This window comes from Tasmannia lanceolata, unplaced genomic scaffold (genome assembly GCF_043159265.1).
Source record: "Tasmannia lanceolata isolate RefF3 unplaced genomic scaffold, GAP_Taslan_0.1 ptg000024l, whole genome shotgun sequence".
Taxonomy (NCBI): domain Eukaryota; kingdom Viridiplantae; phylum Streptophyta; class Magnoliopsida; order Canellales; family Winteraceae; genus Tasmannia; species Tasmannia lanceolata.
In genome coordinates this window covers 8,233,287-8,253,701 of record NW_027518701.1, presented here as the reverse complement: position 1 = coordinate 8,253,701, position 20,415 = coordinate 8,233,287, and the positions used below count along the sequence as shown (strand labels likewise).

The 20,415-nt window shown below is 37.1% G+C and overlaps 1 protein-coding gene across 1 annotated transcript in view; it reads right to left on the bottom strand.

The window, feature by feature from the left end:
• LOC143856982 (disease resistance protein At4g27190-like) overlaps positions 1–18,940 on the bottom strand; it is a 63,825-nt gene extending 44,885 nt beyond the window's left edge. Inside the window, exons 1-9 of the mRNA XM_077367264.1 lie at positions 18,798–18,940; positions 18,467–18,513; positions 18,220–18,310; positions 17,069–17,125; positions 11,812–11,862; positions 11,629–11,720; positions 8,662–8,712; positions 8,428–8,542; positions 7,733–7,789 (exon numbers count right to left, since the gene is read on the bottom strand). The gene's annotated coding sequence lies outside the window, so the exon portion shown is untranslated. The remainder of the gene's footprint in view (positions 1–7,732; positions 7,790–8,427; positions 8,543–8,661; positions 8,713–11,628; positions 11,721–11,811; positions 11,863–17,068; positions 17,126–18,219; positions 18,311–18,466; positions 18,514–18,797) is intronic.
• Between the last annotated feature and the right edge of the window lie 1,475 nt (positions 18,941–20,415).

The window sequence follows — 20,415 nt, the reverse complement described above, 5'->3', positions numbered from 1 at the left end:
ACAGTTCTGGATTCAACTCTAGCATTCCTCATCTTTCATCTATACTTCACCTGGGGGTTGGAACAATAAAACAAGGAAAAAGAAAGGGGTGAGCTCAAATAGCCCAGTAGGGTATAAACAACAAGTGATGTAGAATTGTCAAGCTCATAAGAACATGATATTTTGCAGATAGGACATCTCACATTATAAACATGGAAAGAAAGAATAAGCACAACATACTTTCCAAACGTATAGAGAAAACTTACAGAACTTGATATCAAGAATTATATATATAGACTTCATTAAGCATAGATGCTTTCATTCATAGCCATATCTCGGCCCATTCATAGCCATACCTCGGCTCATAATCCTCTAGATTTACACTCTCTAGAGTCGTCTTTACCCACGTGCACATGGAGGACTATAACGCGTCCACCCGTCATCATATCATAACTCAGTCCATATTCAGAATTAGGGTATCACAAGATAAACCCTAAACATAAACATATCTCACGGAAACAAGTTTCGAGGATACAAATAGAATTATAGTTTTATCAGTAAAGTCATTTATCTGAAAGGAATGGGATCAGAAAGAAAGGATCCCCCTTGGATTCTCATCAGTTGTGGATCTCAGAATGATAGAAACTCTTATGGCAATTGCGTGTAAAGAGAATCAAAGAATAGAAAATACTTTCATCCAGTATAGTAAAAGAGAATCAAAGGAAGAAAACTCTTACATATAGCAAAAGAAAATCAATGGACGAAAACCCTTACATCAAATATAGCAAAAGAGAATTAGACGATAAGAAACCCTTACATCAAATATAGCAAAAGAGAATTAGACGATAAGAAACCCTTACATCAAATATAGCAAAAGAGAATTAGACGATAAGAAACCCTTACTTCTAGCTTTCCGATCACAGGTTTGTTTGAGCTTACACCTTGGAGTGGATAACCTGTAAATTTATTCTAATTTTATCAAATTCATGTTTTAAGGCAGTGTCTTTTCTGTCCAGGTAATGTCCATCTATGTCTAAAATAATGTTCCCTGTGTTCAGTGTTCTTTCTATTAAATTTTAAAAATCATGGGGCCCAGCATGGACCCCACATGTTACTATTCATGTGGATCCCACATGTTACTTATTCATGTGGACCCCACATGTTACTTATTCATGTGGACCCCACATGTTACTATTCATGTGGACCCCACATGTTACTATGCTCAGCAGTTCACCATTCTTTGATTTAGTTTATTTCTTGGCTACTATGCGCAGCAGTTCGCCTTTCTTTGATTAAAGTTTATTTTACGGTTACTATGCTAGCATTTCACCGTTCAAATAAGATGGGCTACTATGCTCAGCAGTTCGCCTTTCTTTGATTAAAGTTTACTTTACGGTTACTATGCTAGCATTTCACCGTTCAAATAAGATGGGCTACTATGCTCAACAGTTCGCCTTTCTTTGATTAAAGTTTACTTTACGGTTACTATGCTAACATTTCACCGTTCAAATAAGATGGGCTACTATGCTCAGCAGTTCGCCTTTCTTTGATTAAAGTTTACTTTACGGTTACTATGCTAGCATTTCACCGTTCAAATAAGATGGGCTACTATGCTCAGCAGTTCGCCTTTCTTTGATTAAAGTTTACTTTACGGTTACTATGCTAGCATTTCACCGTTCAAAATAAGATGATAAAACTTGCATAATCTATAGCGAGTTATCGCCTCTTATGCATGCTTTATCCTATTATTTACATAGGTGGTAGAACCAACCATATTAAATACTTTAACTATCTATATGAAAGACTTACAGAACCAACCATATTAAATACTTTAACTATCTATATGAAAGACTTACCTTGGTAGTGATGAAGTGGATTTCCTTTTTCTTCTCTTCTCTTTTTTTTTTCCTCTCTCTCTTACTCTTTCTTCTTTCTCGTTCTCTTTTCTCTCTCTCTTTCCTTTTATTTTTTTTCTTCTTCTCTTCCTCTATTTATAGGTATTTTTTTCAACTACCGTCTTAAATTCACAACTACTCATTAATGATAGTGGTTGTGGAGTGACCCGCTTAATCAATGAGTTAATGAAAGTGGTTGCGGTGTGTCCTTCTGGTAGTGGTTCCTACTAGTGATGGGTCCCGCTGGCGTTGGGTCCCGCTATTTGTGGGTCCTGCTTGTTGTGGGACCCGCTTGTGTGGGGCCCGCTGATGTGGGGCCCGCTGATGTGGGACCCGCTGTTGGTGGGACCCGCTTGTGAATAGTACTCGGTGGGTCCTACTGTGAATAGTAATTTTGAATAGCTTATCTCAATAGTGAACTTGCATAGTATTTCTGCATAGTAATCTTACGTAGTATTTCTGCATAGTAATCTTGCATAGTGACTATTGTGAATAGTAATTATGAATAGTGACTATTGGTAATTTTTTTATATGTGTAAGTATCTACTCATTTTTAGTTGACATCTGGGACGGTGGTTTAGTGGTAGGAAGCCGTTCAATCCTCGCTCAGCGTTGGGTTCGAATCGCGTACGCCCCGTTATGCCAGATGTCCTCATGCCCGATTAACTCGGGGAAAAATGAGTAATGGCCAATGATTACCCACCTATGAGGCCATTTTTATTTATTTGTATATATATATATATATATATATATATTTTTACTGGTTATTACAGATAGCCCCAAAGCTTAGCTAAGCATCTCTTCGCTCTGATCTTGGTATCCAATTTTTTCGTAGGGAGATATCTCACCTTGTAAAACCTGACTAGAGACAATCTTTTCATGTAGACACATTAGCTTTGGTAAAATTTCTTGATCACCATGTTTGTATTTGGCTTACATTTTTTTTTCAATTTTTGATTTGTTGTGGTGATTCTGATGTAAAATGTTTATGGATTTGTATTGACTTGTAGGTCAAACAATTAGAAGCACATGGGATTCCATCGGAGCAAGCGGAGGTGATAACTGCAGTTATCATCAATGCTTTAGATGACTGCTGGGACAATGTAGGTAAATCTTATGGTTTGAAAGCAGAGATGCAGCTGGTAAGTGTTTCTTGTTCAATTTTATTCCATTTGGTTTTTCCAAGTAATCTTGGTTTATAATGCATATTGTCGAATGCCATTGTTATTATTAGATAGCTTTGAATATACAATGCATATTGTCGGCCAAAAATACTTATCTTTCACTAGCAAAAAAGTTTGTCTCTTCCGAAATGTCCTCCCAAACCTCCCGAATGTAGCTCTTTAATAACATACTCTCTAAGGGAGCATTTTGGAATGCATAAGCGACTCTCCTTAAAGAAAAAAATCATCTTGAAGAAGATAATCTTCATGCTTCCCTTCTTTGCAAAGCATCCAAATTTCACCAAAGTCTTCATCGTTAGCATACATGTCTCGAATGCCATCAAACCCTTCAAGTTGCACACTCAAGGAATTAAGAAGAGCTACTCTTCTACTAAGAGCATCCGCCACTTGTTGCACTTTCCACTCTTGTGCTTTAATTACAAAAGTATATTCTTGAAAGAAAGAAATCCACTTTGCATGTCTTCGATTTAGGCTTCCTTGATTATTGATTTGCTTGAGAGCTTCATGATCGGCATTATAAATAAACTCCCTTTGAACAAGATACGATCGATAATGCCGAAGTGCTTGAACAATGGCATAAAATTTCACATCATAAGTAGAGTACTTCTCTGCTTCATTGAGTTTTTCACTAAAGAATGCAATGGGATGGTTCTCTTGGCTAAGTACTCCACCAATGCCCACAAGAGAGGCATCACAATCAATCTCAAACATCTTCTCAAAGTCTAGCAAAGCAAGCACAGGAGCACTAGACAAATTGTTCTTTATAAGTTGAAAACTTTTTTCAGCCTCCATTATCCACTTGAATCCATCTTTCTTCATGCAATCCGTCAAGGGGCTGATATAGTGCTTAAATTTCTTATGAATCGGCGATAAAATGAGGCCAATCCGTGGAAACTCCTCACTTCTTGCAAGCTCTTTGGAATTGACCATTCTTGGACAACTTTGATCTTCTCATCATCCATTCTAATCCATGTTAAAGTCAAAACAAAGCCTAAAAAAGCTAGGCTAGTTATCATGAAAGAATTTTTGAGGTTTACATAGAGTTTTTCACCTCTAAAGTGGTTAGAACAACCCTCAAATGATCTACATGCTTACTTTTATCATGACTATAAATAAGAATGTCATCAAAATAAACAATAACAAACTTTCCAATGAAAGGGCGAAGGACTTGATTAATTACCCGCATGAAGATACTTGGAGCGTTGGAGAGACCAAATGGCATAATAAGCCACTCATATAAGCCTTCACATGTCTTGAAAGCAGTCTTCCATTCATCACGCAGCTTGATTTGAATTTGATGGTAGCCACTTCTAAGATCAAGCTTGGAAAATATCTTTGCACCGGCAAGCATGTCAAACATATCATCAATTATTGGAATAGAAATCGGTATTTGATAATGATTATGTTAGTGGAACGACTATCCACACACATACGTTGTGTTCCATCTTTCTTTGGAGTTAGTAAGGCCGGCACCACACAAGGGCTCAAGCATTCTTTGATGTAAGGATCGAACCACTATAATTCTTGGCGTTCATCTTCTTCTACTTCCTCCATCCTTCTCTCCTCTAATTGGTAACATCTTTACTTTGCTTTGCACTTTACTTCAAAGTTAGCAATGGTTAGTTATTTTTAATTCTTAATTGTTTGCTAAAATTTTTATAAACCTAATTCACCCCCCTCCTCCGCTCTTGGATTGTCTATTAGGAATTAGTATCAGAGCTCAAGGCTCTTACATAGATTTTTTATTTTTGAAAATTATTACAAGAGAAAATGATGGAGCAAACTAAAACCTCTACATCTACACTCATTGCCTCTTCTGGATATGCCAAAGGGCAATCCGTTACTAGATCCCCATTTTTTCATTGTTGAATACAAGAACCGGAATTAAGGAAGCATCCTTAAATTAGACTTATGGATAGTAAAGGAATCTCTTTAATCTAGTTCTTCATAGACAATAATACTCAAAAGCTTGAGATAGACCATACAACGCTTCGCTCCAGGCACCTAAAAGCATGATCAATCTCTAATCAAATTGATTCTTGAATACGATTAACCGGAATTGAGGAAGCATCCTTCAATTAGATTTATGGATAGTAGAGGAATCTCATTAATCTAGTTGTTAATAGACAACAATCCTCAAAAGATTGGGATAGACCATATAATGCTTCGCTCTAGGTACCTAGAAGCATGGTCAATCTCTAAATGGATTGTTGAATACAAAGAACCAGAATTAAGGAAGCATCCCTTAATAATGAAAAGAGGAGAGGAGGATTCCCAAACCCTGTAGCTACCTATTACCAATTTTGTAAAGGAAAGTACAAAAAACTATAAATATACCTAGTTTATAGGTTGGTGCTGCTTCAAATCCTATGACATTCGGCATAACTCCGGCGCTCAGTGGTATATCAGAAGAGATTTCGGCATATATTGGTTAGGACTAGTTTCTGAAATGTCCCCAAGATTTCTCTCTCTAGGGTTTTCTAAAACCAAATGGAAAAGAGGTGTGCAAAGAGGGAGGGGTGCTAAGGGCTTAAAGGAGTGTAGATAGCAACTAAATGTTAAAGGGGTATAAATATTAAAGAGGGGGCGTGAAAACCAGAGCAAAAGTGGAGGAGTGAAAAGGAATGAAAATTGAAGGAGGGGAAAGCCTCCTTTTATAGACTTTGGTGGAGCTTATGGGACCACTAAAAAGTGGTTTTTGTTAGCGTATGTCGGGTTTCGGGGTATCGGAAATGGTTTTCGGGTTTCCAGGACTGGATTTCAGATTTTGGGAATGTTGGGTAGTTTCAAAACAGTTGTTTGAACCAGAACTGATTTCCAGTTGTCACAAATGGTCCCAAGCAGTAAAAAAAGTAACTTTTGGTAGTTACTTATGATTTGTGGTGACTGAAATGTGGTCAAATGCTCTGGCTTGCTAGTCAGTGGTTTCTGGTTTACAAAGAAATGTCCTTGGTAGCAAGATTTGATCTTTCGTTCCTAAGGAATATTTCTTCATAACCGAGGGTAGTTTCTAGTTCCCATAAAGTGGTTTCTGGTAACCGAAAGTGTTTTATGGGTCCTCGAAATGGGTTTCAGGTCCTTGGAAAGTTGGCTTCAAGTTCTCGATTTTTTGTTTTGGTTTGTGGGTTGCTTGACAAGTAGTTTTTTGCTCTGGGAAGGTTGTTCCTGGTAGCCAAAGTGGTTTCTGGTTACCAAAAGTGGTTATAGTGACCGAAAGGTGGTTCTAGTTCTTAGAAATGGCTTCAGGGAGAGCTTTTCCTTTGTGTTGGTGATTTGATCTTCAGGATGTTGTGTTTGCTATAAAAAGAGGGTGCCGAGCTATCGAGCTTTATTCATGGGACCTTTGTTTGACCAATTCAGGGTTCTTTCAGAAGGTTTTGGTGAACTCGGATGATTCTGGATGTAGGCTTGGTTGTAGGTGGTCTTGGGTATTGGGTGTCTTGGTTGTTTGGGTGACTTTGTGTTCTTGAAAACCTGGAGAAATGTTGAGAGAGACATCAAGGGAAAGACCTAGAGAAGCTTCGGGACTCATCATAGGATTCATCATCGAGAAATGTTGAGAGAGACATCGAGGGAAAGACCTAAAGAAGCTTCGGGACTCATCATAGGATTCATCATCGCAACAAACCTATCATTAGTCATGTCTTGACAAAATGGGGTGTCTACAAATAGCTATAGAAAAAATCTAATATCAACTCAACTAAAGAAGAAAAAAAACCTAAAGAATCCCACTGGGTCAAAAACTTCTAGAAGAATTAAGATAGACTTAGGTCGGCCCCACTAGTATGAATTACTACTTCTAACATACTATTCGGTGGTTGATCGTCCCTAGATCGTTAGAGGATTGGAGTGGCCTTAAGATTGCCGACCATTGTCGATTTCATATTTATCACAACGAGTTTCACAGGAAGGGTAGAGCTCTAGATGTTTTTAAGAGTAATTAGAAGCATAAGTCACATTTTATTTTGCTTTAATAGGCCGGATGAAAGGTCTTAGTTTTTTAATCGGATAACATAAGAAATGGCTGAAGTCTAGTTTTATGTGGAGTTAAAGTTGGCCGAAAGATAGAGATTAATTTTAGGAAAAGTAGAGAGACTTTTGCTCCAAAAGGAGGCGGAAAAGAGGCGTTAAAATTCTCCTTCCATGTGCCTATTTTGTAGGGGCAATATAAGAGAGAGAATTAAGATGGTTTTATGTAGAATGCAAATCAGACGTACGATTTTGATTATGAATTAAAGAGAGAGTTTCTTTTTAGTATTTCACATTTTGATGAAGAGGCATGATTAGTTTCCTGAAGGACAGGAGAATGAACAATAAATAACCACCAAACATCCTTGGGAAAGGGAAACTGAGGTCATTTTACTTTCACAAGAAAATACTATTTTGATGGCAACCAAACGAACTCCTAGTGGTCTTCATTAGAATGCTTAGTTGGGGTGACCTTTACAATGAGACAAGCAGAGTATTATATTGTTAGTAGGCATACTCATTATGTTACAATTAGTGGTTGTGCCCTACTAAAGATTTGCCATTTAATAGTTACGAAAGATGATATTTCCCAAAAACTCGCTAAATTTTGTAATATTTAAGAGAACAAAGAGAATCCCGGAAATCTACAAAATTTCAATTTAATATAATTTAAGAAAAAAAAAGAGTATAGAGAAACAAGCATACCTGCCTTCACCAACGTGAACTCTCCTCCTCGATGCAAAGATGATGTAGATGATAGCCCTGATAAACAAAGTGTGTTTTAACAATTATATTATATAATTCTTCACGCCTTATATCCCTTCCATTTATTATGTTATGTCATTTTTTTTTACTTTGGTCAAAGTTAACCAAGATTCACACCTGGTATTTGTATGTTTTGTTTTTAAATTGAGATGTTTCATATGGTGTAAGCCCTTATAGTCCCTTATTTTTCCAAAAAGTATTGTACGGCCCACATCATAGGATGATCCAAACCGTCCATGTTATGGAACACAACGTAAATAGGCTGTTCCCAAAAAAATATTTCCATAGGATGATCCTAGCCCTCTGATCTATAGAGGTTTCCATAATATGCAATTCTTCTCTAGATTGGAGGGTTGGGATCATCCTATAGAAATGATTTTTTGGGCCAACCTATTTGCATTGTGGCCGATCAGATGGACGGTTTAGATCATGCTATAGTATGGTCTGTACAGTACTTTTCAAAAAATACGGGACTATAAGGGCTTACACCATATAAAAACTCATTAATTGTTTACTTTCCAAAAGAAAAGATGAACGTATCCAAGAATAGAGGATTCTGCACTACTAAAGCATTCCTCTAATCTTCCTCAAATCAATGAATAATTTCTATGAAAAAATTGAGAGCAGGAAAATACCTCCTTTCACCAACGTGAACTCTCCAAGAGACGAAAATAGCTGATCACTTTGATAGCCCCAAAGCTTAGCAAAGCATCTCTTCGCTCTGATCTTGGTAGTTCCAAAATGAAATTCCTCGCAAACCCAATAATTAGTATTTAATATTTAAAAAAATATGAGACTCTCAATAAACCTACCAGTGAAATTACTATTTAATATTTTTGGAAAAAGAGAGAGTACAGAAACATGCGTACCTGCCTTCACCAACATGAACTCTCCCTGTCCAATGGTCACTACTTTGATCACTGTAATAAATAAAGAGTGTTTTATTATTCCCAACACATTTTAACACACACACAGATGATATAGAGATAGATAGATACACACACCTTCGTTTGTTCCATCACTTACATTTTTTATTTTGGGATAATTACATTTACACCCCCTCTAGTTTCTGACACATCCACTTCAACCCCTATAGTTTAAAAAGTGGCAAAGACATCCCCTCTAGTTTCGTTTTGTTTAAGGTTTGCCCCTTTAGCTGAAGGTTCGTCCATAGATTGGAGGGTTAGGATGATCCGATGGAGCTGATTTTTTGGGCACACCCTATCTATGCCAGGACCCATCAAATGAACGCTTTGGATCATCCAAATAATGTGGGCCCATACCTGAACCCAAACACTACCAAACGCTTTGGATTCGGGTATGGGCCCACATTATTTGGATGCTCCAAAGCGTTCATTTGATGGGTCCTGACATAGATAGGGTGTGCCCAAAAAATCAGCTCCATCGGATCATCCTAACCCTTCAATCTATGGATGAACCTTCAGCTGAGGGGGCAAACCTTAAACAAAACGAAACTAGAGGGGATGTCTTTGTCACTTTTTAAACTATAGGGGTTGAAGTGGATGTGTCAGAAACTAGAGGGGGTGTAAATGTAATTATCCCTTTTATTTTTTATGTCATTCTATTAGACTTTTATGTCCCCAAGATTCATATCTGGTATTTGGACGTTTTGTTCTTGAATTGTGAGCTTTCATATGGTGTAAGCCCTTATAGTCCCTTATTTTTCCAAAATGTATTGTACGGACCACATCATAGGATGATCCAATGACCCCAGAGCTATCTTGATGGATCCTCAAACCGAGTCCACTAGGCCCACTAGCCTAGGCCTCAAAATTAAAAGGTACAAAAATAGAGTTGCAGTACATGATTTTAGGTCATCTTTTGGGACAAAACTGAATTTACTCAGAGCTTTAAACATATCAAGCCATACATGGTTGGAAAGATCTACGAGTTTACTTTCCAACGCAACAAACGGTTCGTAAATCTGAGTTCTGTGGAGGGAGTTAGTGCTATTTTCCTGAGAAGGGTTGAAGCTGCCTGCAACATACGAATTTCAGTAGTTTTGGGTTTCTTTTTACCTGCTGTCCAACCCATTATTCCAAACGTTTTTGGATAAGATTTAAGTTATTTTTTATATTATATTTATGCTTTATAAAGTCCCAAAGACCACAATTAAGTTTAGTAAGATAGCCTTAAGTATTAATCAAAGTAACTTTAGTTTTCCTCTCCCTTCTTTCTTGGAACTTGTGTTGTCAAGATAGGAAATGTTGTTCAAGCCTTTGGATATGCACCTATGGCTGGAGGGTTGTTCCATGCCTACTTAATTGTTTATTTGGGCTGTAGAGAAGAGACTTCTGCAGAGAATTTGATTCAAGTTTAGCCTTTGGCTTGTGAAGAAGGATTCCTTCTTGTATTATTTGCTTTTATCCCTTGGATGGATTCCTTTGATTGGCGGGTTGTTTCATCTTAGTTTTCACTTGCATTTCCTCCTCTCTTCTCCATTTGTTTGGTGTCATCCAAACCGTCCATTACGGGTGCAACTCGGGTCGGGTCGAATCGGGTAGATGCCAACCCGAACCCGACCCTCGCAACCATTTGCTCAACCCGAACTCGATCCAACCCGAGTTCCAACCCGTGTTCAACCCGACCCAACCCGAGAATTTAAGCTTAAAATTTTTTAAAATTATTAAAAATGTCGGGTTCACTCGGGTCAGGTTGCCCAAGCCCTCAACCCGAACTTAACCCGGGTTGAGAAAACTTAACCCCGGTTGAGAAAACTCAACCCGAGCCCGAGCCCGACCTGAACTCAACCCAACCCGACTTTTTACCGAGTTGAAGCCGCAGGTTCAGGTTGAGCCGCCCAAGTTGCACCCCAACCATCCATATTATAGAACACAACGTAAATAGGCTATTCCCCAAAAATTATTTCCATAGGATAATCCTAGCCATGTTGGGGGTAAAATTGGCACTCCCTTTTTATATTAGACACATGGCATGCACAACAACAAGTGGCAAACATGCTAAAACATGGCATCCACAGGGACACATGGCTTATACACCAAAATAAGGTGTAAGAACTCTAAGCCTGTAAAAGGCACCCTCTTGCTCAATGGTAAAGGTGACTCTTCTTCCCCCCATAAGCATTTTTATCTCCAATAGTCTTGCTTAGATATCTGTGATACCAATACCTGACTTGAGCGTCAGAGGGTGCCCCGAGTCCCTACTCCGGGGTCCTTCTAATGTTGTTTTCTATGAGCGCAGACACCCATGAATAGGAGCTCTACCAACCTAAGCTGCTGGTTTTGCCAATAACTCTCACCCGACCCCCGTATCCGGATTTTGGCATCATCAAGTCCTCTTATCTATAGAGGTTTCCATAATATGCAGTTTTTCTTTCAATCTGAGGGTTGGGATCATCCTATAGAATTGTTTTTTTAAGTACAACATATTTACATTGTGGCCCATCAGACGGACGGTTTGGGTCATGCTATATTATGGTCAGTACAATACTTTTTAAAAAAATACAGGACTATAAGGGCTTACACCATAAAAAAAACTCATTAATTGTTTACTTTCCAAGACAACCTCTACAGCTTGGATGGCTAAGATCATCCTATGGTAATGATTTTTTTGGGCGCAACCAATTTACGTAATGGCCCATCATATGGACGGTTTGGATCATCCTATAGTGTGGTCCGTACATTAGTTTTTGAAAAATAAGGGACTATAAGGGCTTAAACGGTATAAAATCTCACTTTCCAAAAGAAAAGATGAACGTATCCAAGAATTGAGGATTCTGCACTACTAAAGCATTCCTCTAATCTTCCTCAAATTACTGTAAAATTTCTAGGAAAAAAATGAGAGCATGAAAATACCTGCTTTCACCATCGTGAAATTTTTTAAGAGACGAATATAGCTGGTCACTCTGATAGCTCGAAAGCTTAGCTAAGCATCTCTTCTCTCTGATCTTGGTAGTTCCAAAAAGAGATTCCCCACAAACCCATTAAATTACTAATTAATATTTTTGGAAAGAAGAGAGAGTAAAGAAACATGCATACCTGCCTTCACCAACATGAACTCTCCATGTCCAATGGTCACTACTTTGATCACTGTAAAAAATAAAGGCTGTTTTATTATTCCCAAAATATTTTAACACACACACACATAGATGATATAGTGATAGATAGATACACACACCTTCGCGTGTTCCATCACTTACATTTATTATTTTTTATTTCATTCTATTAGACTTCTATGTCCCAAAATTGCAGAATCAACTTTAAAATCAACTTATGTTTTTTATTTGTTTAATTTTCAAAAGAAAAGAGATAAACATATGGAAGAAGAGAGGATTGTGCACTACGAAAGTATTCCTCTAATCTTCATAGTTCCAAAAACAGATTCCTCTGAATCCCACTAAGTCACTTTCTAATATCTAAGGAAAAATAGAGGGTACAAAAAAGGAAAATACCTATTTTCACCAGTCTAAACTCTCAAAGACGAAAATAGCTGGTCACTCTGGTAACCTCAAAACTTTGCCAAACTTGAAACACATCTCTTCCTGGCTTTAATGGCAAAATATAAAGTTTTTTTTTAATGGGAATCGTCCTTTCATTTAGTTCATCGTCCTTTCTTCTCTTTTGATGACTGATAAATTACACTTACACCTCTACAATGGCAATAATGCCTAACATAGAAAAGTCATGGGATCTAGTTGATGACTTTATCTCTCTTTTTATGTTTCTATGTTGGGCATTATTGCTATTGTAAAGCTTTGATAGAGAAATAAAGCTAAATGGATAAAGAAAGGACTTGGAGTGGGAATTTCAAGGTGGCAAACGAGCCGTGCCGGCCCGCGGCCCGGCACGGCACGAAGTCGCAGGCCTGGTTGGGTGGCCCGGCGGGTCGACACGACACAGCCCGTTTGCCGAGGCACGGCCCGGCCCGCGAGCCCGGTTCCCCTTTAGAAAATGTATATTTTTTAGGAAAACCCGAAAATACCCCCCAAAAGTTGTTTCAAACGGCTAGTTTGGGGGGTATTTTCTTCCAAAACATATATTTTCATAAAATCTTGGAAATATCCCCCCAACAACTCTTTTTTGGGGGGTATTTTGGGAAGTTAAAAGCTCTTTACCAAGTTACCACTCCCCAACAACTAGTTTTTGAGGGTATTTTGGATTTTAATTTTTTAAATCTTTTACATTCCCTAAATACCCTCCCCAACAACTCTTTTTTGTGGATATTTAAGTCATTTCATGTCTTTTACCAAATTAACCCCCCCAACAACTAGTTTTGGAGGGTATTTTGGATATTTATTGTTTAAATGTTTTACCTTCCCTAAATACCCTCCCCAACAACTCTTTTTTGTGGATATTTAAGTCATTTCATGTCTTTTACCAAATTAACCCCCCAACAACTATTTTTTGGAGGGTATTTTGGAAAGTCAAAAAATAACCCACCCAATCCTATAAATACAACTTTCCACCCCCTTCATTTCTCACCAAAGCTCACTCTCTCTCTATTATCTAAACTCTCCAATTAACATATGTCTCTCCCTAATCAAGTTCATCCTCTCTCTCTCTCCCAATCAACTTCTCCCTCTCTCTCCAATCTACTTCTCTCTCTCTCTACTTAGTAGCACTAACTACTCATCAAGAGGGTGGCGAGGGCGGCGATTAGCTATCAACAAGAGGGTGGCGAGGGCGGCGATTAGCTATCAACAAGAGGGCGGTGATTGACGATCAACAAGAGGGCGAGATTTTGCTCAAATAGGTTGAGGTTGGTACCCATTTAAATATTTAATTGTAATTCTCCTTTCACTAATTTTTTTTAAACCTTTCTTAATGGCCGATTAGGAAGAAGTTTTCTACCCCAACATTAGCCACGACAGCAACGAAGTCATGGGCAATGATGACTTAATGGAAGCTTGTTTTGGAGGTCAGTGGAGTGAAGATAAGGTTGAATTTGAAGTCCAAAAGGAACCCAACCTTAGTGCTAGTGGGAGCCAAGCTCCTTCTCGCTCTAAAGTTAAAAGGGGTAGAACTTCAATTGTTTGGTCTACCTTCACTCGTGAAGAGATAAGATGTCCCGATGGAAAAGTAGAAGTTAGGGCAATTTGTAAACATTGTAAAAGGGATCTTAGTTGTAATGTTTCGAGTGGAACGAGCCACTTAAAAAGGCATGCTGACGCTTGTGATAAAAAGCATGGCCCGTTAGACCCTAAGCAAATCTAGTTCAATAGGAATATTTTCCTACTCTCATGATAATAATAGAAGAGAACTAGCCATATACGTTATATACTCCGAACAACCATTTGTTTTAGGAGAAGATAAACGTTTTGAAAAATATGCTAAACAAGCTTTAAATCTTGCTTTTAAAATGGTACCTAGAAACACTCTAAAATCAGACAGTTGTAAACTTTTTAATGAACGTAAACAACAACTGATTTCATATTTTGAAGGATTTAATGGAAAATTGCACTTACTTCCGATATTTGGAGTACCAAAAAGGGTTATTCATATATTTGTGTAACCGCACACTATATCAACTCTAAGTGGCTTTTAGAAAAAAGAATTATTAGCTTCAGTCTTATTGATTACTCACATACTGAAAATATTATATCAACAAATATTAAATACTGCTCGTGAATATAATATTACAAAAAAAAATTATATAACTCTAGATAATGCTAGTAATAATACTTCTGCAGTAGAGTTATTAAAAACTGAATTGAAACCTATTTTAAGTGAAAAACTTTTTCATATTAGATGTGCATGCCATATTTAAAATTTGGCTGTGCAAGATGGTTTAGCTCTTATTTACCCACAAATAGAAAATATTAAAACTTATATTACATTTGTCAATTCTTTAATGTCTAGAAGACAAGAATTTACAAAATTATGCAACACCTATGAAAAAGAATTTTCTAAACTCAAATTAGATGTTAGATATAGGTGGAATTCAACTTATTTCATGTTGAAATATTGCCTCCCATATAAAAATTTAATTCAATCATTTGGTAATGAAAATATACCTCAACCTCTCCGTTACACTGTAAGTCTCCCAGATTGGAACACTGTTGAGGGTTTCATGAGTTTTCTTGAAGTTTTTTATACTGCAACTAATGCTTTTTCTACTGTTTACAAACCAACCTCAAACATAATTATAAGTAACTTATATAACGTCACACTTACTTTAAAAAAAATAGAACTGAAAGACATCAACAAATAATTGAAGTCATGGAAGTTAAATTTAAAAAATATTTTAATGAAATTCCACTTTATATTCCTTCACTATAGTAATGGACCCTAGGTTTAAGTTACAAGGTTTAGAAGTCTTGTTAGAAGAGTGCAATAACAACCTCGGTAATGATCCTGAAGATTCACGGTATAGTATAAATGAAATTAAATCATTATTAAGGTCTATGTATCATATATATGAGGTGGAACATGGACAAAGAAGACTCAATTCTTCTACGAGCTCGGGGCCTAAAAATAATTCAATTTTTACTTTAATAAGCCTAAAAAGAGCAAAACCTAGTAGTGTTGGTGAAGCATCTTGCAATGAGTTATCATTGTATTTGGAAAATGAACATTATAGCAATCCCGAAGAATGGGAAACTTTTGAAATTTTGCCTTGGTGGAAAGCAAATGAGAAAACATATCCAGTGATATCCGTCATGGCACGTGATCTACTAACCCCTCCCCCCCGGTGTCTACAGTAGCATCAGAGTCCGCTTTTAGTGCATGTAACAGGGTTTTAGAAGACAAGAACTAAAATGTCATCAAAAACATTGGAAGTATGTGTGTGCTTGAAGGACTGGCTTGATGCAGATGCTAGGATACAAGGACTGGAAGGCTCAAGCTCATCATCTGAAGATTGAAGAAGGCTAAATTTAATTTAGAAGTTATTGTAATTTCAAAGTTGTATTTATTTTTTCTCTTTTCTTTCCTTTAAAGGGTTAGAGGCAAGGTTCTATGTCCTCCTCAACTCCTCTTTTCTTGTTATAATATTTGATATTAATAAAATTTAAAGGTGCCGCCCGGGTTCCTGGATAAATATTTCTGGCACAATCGATCTTTGTTTCTAAATTACTATTGTAAAGTAATTGTAAATGAAATTGACAAAAGGGGACCGACACCGAAATGACACTTATCCGAAACGGTATTTTATTTCGGCCTAAATTTTGGAATGTCAGGCGAAATTTCATTTTTTTCCGAATTTTCAACCAAAAAACCTATTTTTTTATTTTAATATTTGACCGAAATTTCGACCGAAATTTAATATTGAATAAAATAGACTTCTCTTTGTTGTACAGGATTTCGACCAAAAATTTGAAATTTCGGTCGAAATTTCGAAATTTCATGGGTTCGAAACTGGTACCGGAACCGAAATTTTAAACCATGTTTACGACAACAAGTTTCACAGGAAGGGTAGAGATCTAGATGTTATTAAGAGTAATTAGAAGCATAGGCACATTTTATTTTGTTTAATTGGCCGAATTAAAGGTCTTATTTTTTTAATCGGATAACATAAGAAATGGCCGAAGTCTAGTTTTATGTGGAGCTAAAGTTGGCCGAAAGATAGAGATTAATTTTAGGAAAAGTAGAGAGATTTTTGCTCCAAAAGGAGGTAGAAATGATAGTATTTTGTAGGACTTTTTCTACTTTAAGGATCAAGTTTATAGAGCTTTGGCGTTAAAATTCTCCTTCCATGTGCCTATTTTGTAGCAATCATGGTTTTAAATTTCAACCGAAATTTCTGATTTCGGTTAACACCGAAACCTAAAGAGGCGAAATCTGAAATTGTCGAAATGTACCAGATTTCAGCCAAAATTCCTGAAATTTTGGTAATTTCGTCAAAATTTCTAAAAGACAATAATTTTAAATTCTTTCTAGTATTCCACATTTGGATGAAGAGGCCTGATTAGTTTCCTGAAGGAAAGTAGAATGAACAATGCATAACCACCAAACATCCTTGGGAATGGGAAACTGAGGTAATTTTACTTTCCTTTCAGAAGAAAATACTATTTTGATGGCAACCAAATGGGCTCCTACTGGTCTTCATGTGGAATGCTCAGTTAGGGGTGACCTTTACATTGAGACAAGCCGAGTATTGTATTGTTAGTAGGCATACCTCATTATGTTACAATTAGCGGTTGTGCCCGACTATAGAATTGCTATTTAATAGTTATTAAAGAAGATATTCCATAAACTCACTAAATTTTAATATTTAAGGAAGAGAATCCCTGAAATTTTGTTAAAAAATTTCTATTTAATATAATTTAAGAAGAAGAGTACAGAGAAACAAACATACATGCCTTCACCAACGCGAAGTCTCCACCTTGATGCAGAGATGATGCAGATGGTAGCCCTGATAAACAAAAGAGTGTTTGAACAATTATATTATATAATTCTTCGCCCCTTATATCTCTTCCATTTATTATTTTATGTCATTTTATTACTTTGGTCATGAGTTAACCAAGCTTCATACCTAGTATTTGGACTTTTTTTTTTGAATTGTGAGATTTTAAATGGTGTAATCCCTTATAGGCCCTTATTTTTCCAAAAAGCACTCTATGGACCACATCATAGGATGATCCAAACCGTCCATGTTATGGAACACAACATAAATAGGCTGTTTCACAAAAATTATTTCCATAGGATGATCCTAGCTGTATGATCTATAGAGGTTTCCATAATATGCAGTTCTTATCTAGATCAGAGGGTTGGGATCATCCTATAGAAATGCTTTTTCAAGCACAACCTATTTACATTGCGGCCCATCAGATGGACGGTTTGGATCATGCTATATCACGGTATGTACATTACTTTTTAAAAAATACGGGACTATAAGGGCTTACACCATATAAAAACTCATTAATTGCTTAAAATATGGGTGGCAAAATTAGCAGATCCGGATCGAAACCGAACCGAAAATTCAGTTTCGGTTTGGCTAACCCAACCGATTCAAATTTTGGTTCGGTTTGGTTTGGGGGTCAAACTGAACCGAAACCAAATCGTTGTCCCCTATTTCCATTGATTATGTTTAAGGGGTGATAAAATTGGCCGAATTGAACTAAAACCAAGCCGAAACCGAACCGAAAATTCAGTTTCGGTTTGGTTCTACCAAACCGATTCAAATTTTGGGTCGGTTCGGTTTGGGGGTCAAACCGAACCGTTGCCACCCCTAGACCAAACCGATTCAAATTTCGGTTCAGTTCGATTTGGTTTGGGGGTCAAACCGAACCGCTGCCACGCCTAGACTAAACCGATTCAAATTTCGGTTCGGTTTGGGGGTCAAACCGAACCATTGCCACCTCTAGCTTAAACGGTATAAAATCTCACTTTCAAAAGAAAAGACGAACGTATCCAAGAATAGAGGATTCTGCACTACTAAAGCATTCCTCTAATCTTCCTCAAATCACTGAATATTTTCTATGGAAAAAATTGAGAGCTGGAAAATACCTCCTTTCACCAACTTGAATTCTCCTAGAGATGAAAATAGTTGATCACTCTAATAGCCCAAAAGCTTAGCTAAGCATCTCTTCTTTCTGATCTTGGTTGTTCCAAAAAGAGATTACCCACAAACCCACTAAATTACTATTTAATATTTAAGAAAAAAAATGAGATTCTCAATAAACCCACCAATTAAATTACTATTTAATATTTTTGGAAAAAAAGAGAGAGAGAGTAAAGAAACATGCATACCTACCTTCACCAACATGAACTCTCCCTCTCCAATGGTCCCTACTTTGATCACTGTAATAAATAAAGACTGTTTTATGATTCCCGTCACATTTTAACACACACACACACATAAGTAATAGATAGATAGATAAATAGATACAGACACCCCAAATTGCAGAATCAACTTTTGTGTTTGAATTGTTTAATTTTCAAAAGAAAAGAGATAAACACATGGAAGAACATTCCTCTAAAGCATTCCTCTAATCTTCGTAGTTCCAAAAACAGATTCCTCAGAATCCCACAAAATCACTCTCTAATATCTAAGAAAAAATAGAGGGCACAAAAAAGGAAAATACCTATTTTCACCAGTGTGAACTCTCAAAGACAAAAATAGCTAGTCACTCTGATAACCTTAAAACTTTGCGATACACATCTCTTCCTGGCTTTAATGGCAATATATAAAGTTTTTTTCTAAAAAAATAAATAAGGAGATAATATGTTTTGCATTTGCTAGGCTGTAAAGCAAAGCGAATCGTCCTTTGCTTTAGTTCATGAGAAAAAGTACGGAATGTTGGCAGTAGTTTCAAGAAATTACAGATTCGGATACGTTTTAAAACAAGAATCAAACACGGGTGATTCTTCAACATCGGGTGGTAAATAGTCTCCAAGACCCTTCTGACATTATCAGAACCAAGATGGAGTCCTCGTATGTTGGTCCTTCATGATTCACTTTTTCATTAATTTAGTATTTTCTTTGAGAGAAAATCCCTCTGTAATTAATGCATCTCACCCCATTGAAGTTGGCACACTGCACGAGGCTTCTTTTGGTTCGTCTGAATGTGTATTTGAACCGATAGAACCTTGGGTTCGCTTGGATCGTGGCCGTCGGAAATAACTAGAGACGGAAGGATGCTTGACACCTGTTAAAAAAAACTTTTTGGAACGTGTAGACACCCCATTTTGCTCTGCTTTAATCAACAAAGAAGTTAGTGTTCTTGTTATCAGTCTTTTTCAGTGTTTTCCATTCCCGTGTCCGTCCCTTATGCTTTCTCAATCTTTCCGATCATTTCCGCAATGTTCCGCATTTTTCTTTTTGCTAAGAGTTGAGAATGGTTATTCAGAAGAATCCAAGCCAGGGGAGAATTCGGACCCATTCGGTGGGCCCGCATTGAATATTTATTGAAATTTGGACCCGTTTGGGGGGCCCGCATTGAGCATTTGTTTAAATTTGGATCAACCGGGGGGCCCGCATCGTTTTAATGAAAAATGAGTTTTGAACCTACTTCGATCCAATGCATAGAGATACCCATCAAGGGAATGGTCAAGATTTCAAGGAGGCTATTTAAACAACCAATTTCGTTGCGGCACATCAAATGGACGTTTAGATCATGCTATTAAAATGATTCGCGGAGCATGACCAATTTACATTTTTGGCCCGCAAGTTGAATGGTTTAGATCTTCCCATGAAAATGGCCTTGAGGTACCACCTACTCGCTTAGTGGCTCGTAAAATGGATGATCGAGATCACCTTGCATGAAGGCCCGGCAATGGATGGTTTGGATCATTCCAAATGGGCCCCACACATATTCGGTCAACCCACTTTGGATTATTAGAAAGTGAATATACAAAAATTTGTTGCTTTTCTCTCTTTGCATAATAAGCAAGAAAAAGACATGCATGTATATGCATGGAAATAAACAGCAAGGTTCTTATTTTTTTAGAAGGGTGAAATTTTGGGCAAAAGCTTGTAATAGAAGGTTTTGGCTGTTAAAGAAAAAAAAAGAGGAAAGAATCGGGGGAGATTCTTAGAAAGCAGCTCTCTTTCTCCCCATGAGAGGAGATAAAAAAAAAGAAAAAGAAGGGAGCAAGCTGTTGAAAAAAAAAGGGAAAGTTTCTTTTAAAAAAAGGGTGGAATAGCTCTCTCTCTTTCGGGGGGGATTTTTTAATGAAAGCAAGGAGAGGTTTTCTAGAGAA